General features: G+C 40.3%; 1 non-coding gene across 1 annotated transcript; it reads left to right on the top strand.

The window, feature by feature from the left end:
- The first annotated feature begins 2,341 nt into the window (after positions 1-2,341).
- LOC131230165 (small nucleolar RNA R71) lies at positions 2,342-2,448 on the top strand. Its single transcript, XR_009163888.1, has one exon. It is a non-coding gene; the product is annotated as a small nucleolar RNA R71 (small nucleolar RNA).
- Positions 2,449-4,626: the final 2,178 nt, after the last annotated feature.

Here is a 4,626-nt window from a genome sequence, read left to right as displayed (position 1 = left end):
AGAAAATCAGAATAGGAATGACCACTAACCTTTCCAGGATCTCGATCAATGAATGGTAAAGGGAAAGTGGTCTTTCCTCGTGACGTTATTCAACTTCCCGTAGTCAATGCACATTCTCCAACCAAGAGTGACTCTAGTTGGCACGAGTTCATTATTAGCATTGGCTACGATGGTGATTCCGACTTCTTAGGGACCACTTGAGTTGGACTCACCCATTGACTATCGATATAGGGTATATAATACCCACATCCAATAGTTTAAGAACCTCGGCCTTAACCACTTCCTTCATGTTGGGATTTAGTCTACGTTGTGGTTGCCGAGCGGTTTTGCATTATCCTCAAGGTATATGTGATGAGTACAAATCGAGGGATCGATTCCTTTGAGGTCCGCTATCGTCCATCCCGGGCTCCTTTATGCTCAATGAGAGTAGATATAAGCATACTCTCCTGTTCTTTCTCCAGTGGGCAGAGATCACCACCGGGTATGTCTCATCTTGACCCAAATATGCATATTTCAAATCGAGGGCAAAGGTTTTAGGTCAAGCTTCGGTGGCTTGAGGTTAGACGGTAGAGGCACTACATCGGTTTGTGGTAAATCTTCAAATTGTGGCCTCCACCGGTTAACTTCAAGTACCGGTGCAGTATCAAGCAAGGCGCAAGTCTCCCTAATCATGTCATCATCAAAATCATGGGAGTGGGCCAGGCACGTCTCTAGATGGTCGGAGGATAAGGTCGAGGTGTCGTATCTTCCACGAAAGAGTCAATCATGTTAATGTCGTGGAAATCGTCCTCATCCTCTGAGTTGTGCCGTTATTGAAAAAATGTTTGACTCCAATGTCAAATTTCCAAAAGACATAGTCATGATACCATTCCTGCAATTGATAATTGCATTTGATGTGGCAAGGAATGGGCGACCAAGAATGACAGGAATCTGAGTGCTCATGTTATTGATGGGTTCGGTGTCCAGGATGATAAAATCTACCGGGTAGTAAAATCTATCAACTTGGACCAACACATCCTCAATTATCCCTCTTGGTACACAACAGAGCGATCGCAAGTTGTAGTGTGGTTAGGGTGGGTTTTAATTCACCCAAACCTAACTCTTTATATACCGAGTAGGGAATTAGATTGACGCGCGCTCCTAAGTCAAGAAGTGCGTGATCAATTCGATGGTTCCCGATTACACATGATATGGTTGGGCTACCGGGATCCTTGAATTTCTGCGACGCCTTGCTTCAGGATGGCACTCACTTTCTCACCAAGAAGATTTTCTTTTGAATAATTTTTCCGCCGCTTGGTCGTGCATAAGTCTTTTAGGAATTTGGCATATGAAGGTATCTGCTTTACGACATCAGGTAGAGGAATGTTGACTTTCACTGTTTCAACACCTCTAAGATATCCCGAGAGTTAGAGAGAGGTTTTGGTGAAACCAACCGTTGGGGAATGGAGCAACCGGCTTCTCTAGAAGTTCCGGTTCCACTTTTTGTGGGGCATCACCGGATCCATCATTGTTGTCCTCTTTGGTTCTTGAGGCTTTTCGGGCCTAACCTGAAGAGTTTTATCAATGATCTTCCCACTCCTAAGAGTGGTGATGGATTTAGCATGTCCCATCTGATTTGAAGAGCTGGGATCATTATTCTCGTATTGCGGTTTAGGATTGGGGAGAGGTTGTGCAGAAGCATCCCCTTTTCTATAACCGTCATACGAGAATCTATCTTTGGCATAAAATCTGTGATTCGCATTGCCTGAGCCAACTCTTGTATGGGATTTTGAACCGGTTCCTCTTGAGGTTTCACTTGATTTGGATTTTGATTGAAGAAACCTGGAGGAGTCGCCGTTTGTCCATTCCTCCAACTAAAGTTTGGATGATTTTTCCAGCCAGGATTGTATGTGTTGGAGTTAGGTCCAAGAAAGGTCTTTGATAGTTATTTACGGCATTGGCTTGTTCATTCAACACTCCTCGAAAGGCAGGTATTGTAGGACAGTTTTCAGTTGTGTGAATGTTGCAATCACAGATGCCGCAAACAATTTCATTGACCTTATCCTTCTTTCCTTCCATGGCCTCAACTTTCCTTATGAGCGTAGTCACTTTACACTTGAGATCATCCTCTTCTTTCAAGAGATATAATCCACCTTTCTCCTTTAATTGAGTCGGCCTAGACGTGGTGTTCGACTTTGGGTAATAATCCCAAGATTGTGTTTTTTCAGCCAAACTATCGAGGTAATCCCATACCTCGTCGATATCTTTATTAATGAACTCTCCATTACACATTGTCTCGACCATTTGGCGCATGGAAGATGTCAGTCCATCATAGAAAAAATTTGTAATGCGCCACGTTTCAAATCCGTGTTGTGGGCATGAACTGACCAAATCTTTGAACCTTTCCCAACATTGAAAGAATGTTTCATCTTCCTTTTGGGCAAAGTTCATGATCGCTTTTCTAAGGGTAATCGTTTTATGATGTGGGAAGAATTTTTTTATGAATTCCCTCTGCATATCGTTCCATGTGCCAATGGATCTAGGACGCAGTGAATGTAACCACGTCTTAGCTTTCTCTTTTAAGGAAAAAGGAAAGAGTTTCAGCCTAATTGTATCTTCAGATACATTAGGAAAACATAATGTAGCTATTATCTCGTCGAACTCTTTCAAATGTAAATAGGGACTTTCAGATTCAAGTCCATGGAATTTGGGAAGGAGTTGGATAACTCCTGGCTTGATGTCCATTTGTCCTGTGTTTTCAGGAAAAATCATGCATGAGGGCATACTCACTCCCGCCGGTTGTAGAAAATCTCGTAAAGTACGAGGCGGGGGTGCCTGTTGCACCTCATTCTCATCTTGGGTATCCTCCACCCTGGGTGGGAGTAGAGGAGGTTGGTCTTCAGCCATAACTTCACTTAACTCAGGGGATTTCGAGTGGTGTCTAGTCCTGCGATGGATAGTCAACCCCTCAACCAATCCTCCTTCAGTCAAGAGACGTCGAGTGTCGTCACGGGCCCACTTGGGCATGAAACACTCGCAGCTCTCGATTAAAAACCTAATCCTAAGAAAGGAAAAGAAAATCTAGAAAGAGAGAGTTGGAAAGAAATTACCAAATTGGAGTCCTAAGTTAAAAACCTGCAAAATAAAATAAAAATAAGTTAGATTCTTAAAAAGAGAAGAAAAATAACAGTAAATTAATTTCTAAAAGAAGGAATTCTTAAAAGAAAGTGGAATTTTCTAAAGTAATTTAGGAAAGATCTAAACTAGAGAGTAAATTACTAAAAGAGAATTGGAAAATAGACAGTAGGGAAGGAGCTTACCGAATTAGCGATTTCTATCTTAAAGGCCTACAAAATAGGAAGGTAAGTTTCTAACAGAAATTCTAAAAATAAATTAGGAAACAAATTAGATTCTAAAATTAGAAAGTTACTAAAAATAAAAGTAAAAATTTAATTAAGAAATAACCTAGTTTTAAGAATAAACTATTTCCTACAGATGGGAGGATGCTAGAATAAAAAAATCTATAAAATTCAAACCCTAATTCTAAGAAGTAGAAAAAGTAAAGAGATTATTGAGGAATTACCAATTTATGGACTTATGTCAGGATCCTACAAAATATGGAAACAAGTTAGTTCTAAAAAAATATCAATTAAAAATCTAAAGCTACAGTTAGTAAAATCCTAATCTCAAACTGATTCTAAATTAATTAATTTCAGAAAACGTGACCAACAGTCCCCGGCAACGGCGCCAAAAACTTGTTCACACCCCAAGTGCAGGGTTGTGATGTAGTAATAAACTCGGTAAGACCGAGGTCGAATCCACAGGGACTGATACCTGTACGTTATCTAAAATCAAGTAGAAATAGAACTAGACTAAGAAGTGATATAATTTAGGAAATAATTGTGGAATAATTATCTAAGACTTTAAGTAATTCAAGGGAAGGAAAACTAGGGATTCAGAGGATCCACTCGTAGAGATCAGGGAGATCTTTTGCCTACACCAGGAATCATGGAGATCAAACTGAACTTACTTGATCTGGTTTTCAAGAGATGAAAGGTGTATGAATTAGAATGGATTCCATCACCAAACCTTGCCCAGGTGACAAAGCAAACAACAGAATTAATCTAATCACCAATCAATCAACATGCCATGAAAGTTAGGCAGAGTACCGTCATCCGACCATGCCCATGAGACGATGGTGAACAATAGGGCTTCCTGACTTCATAAACATGAAAAGGAGAAAAGGAACATGCTCAAAGCTATCACAGACCCATTGTAATTTCAGTCACAATAGACCATTAAAAACTACAACCATTCCCTTAATAATTAAACCATAATCAAGTTCAATTCACGATTAAATAGTTAACCCAGCAATTAGAGTCTCCCATCTCACTACAAGCTTCACCTCTTAGCCCTAGCTAAGAGGTTTAGCCCGTCATGATGCGGGCTAAATTCTAATTAAGAGAAAAAGAAGAAGAAGGAGAAGAAGAAGAAGAAGAAAAAGAAGGAAAAAAAAAAAACAAAGCAAGGAAATAGAGTAAAGGAAGAAAAAAAACTTCTCTCTCCAAAACGTCTTCTCGTGTTTCCTCCTTCCTGCTGTCCTCTCAGTCTTTCCCCCTTGAATGTTCCAAGCGCTCCCTCCTTCAC

Source organism: Magnolia sinica, chromosome 16 (assembly GCF_029962835.1).
Source record: "Magnolia sinica isolate HGM2019 chromosome 16, MsV1, whole genome shotgun sequence".
Lineage (NCBI taxonomy): Eukaryota > Viridiplantae > Streptophyta > Magnoliopsida > Magnoliales > Magnoliaceae > Magnolia > Magnolia sinica.
The sequence above is the reverse complement of the archived record's forward strand: the minus strand, read 5'-3'. Positions and strand labels throughout refer to the sequence as shown.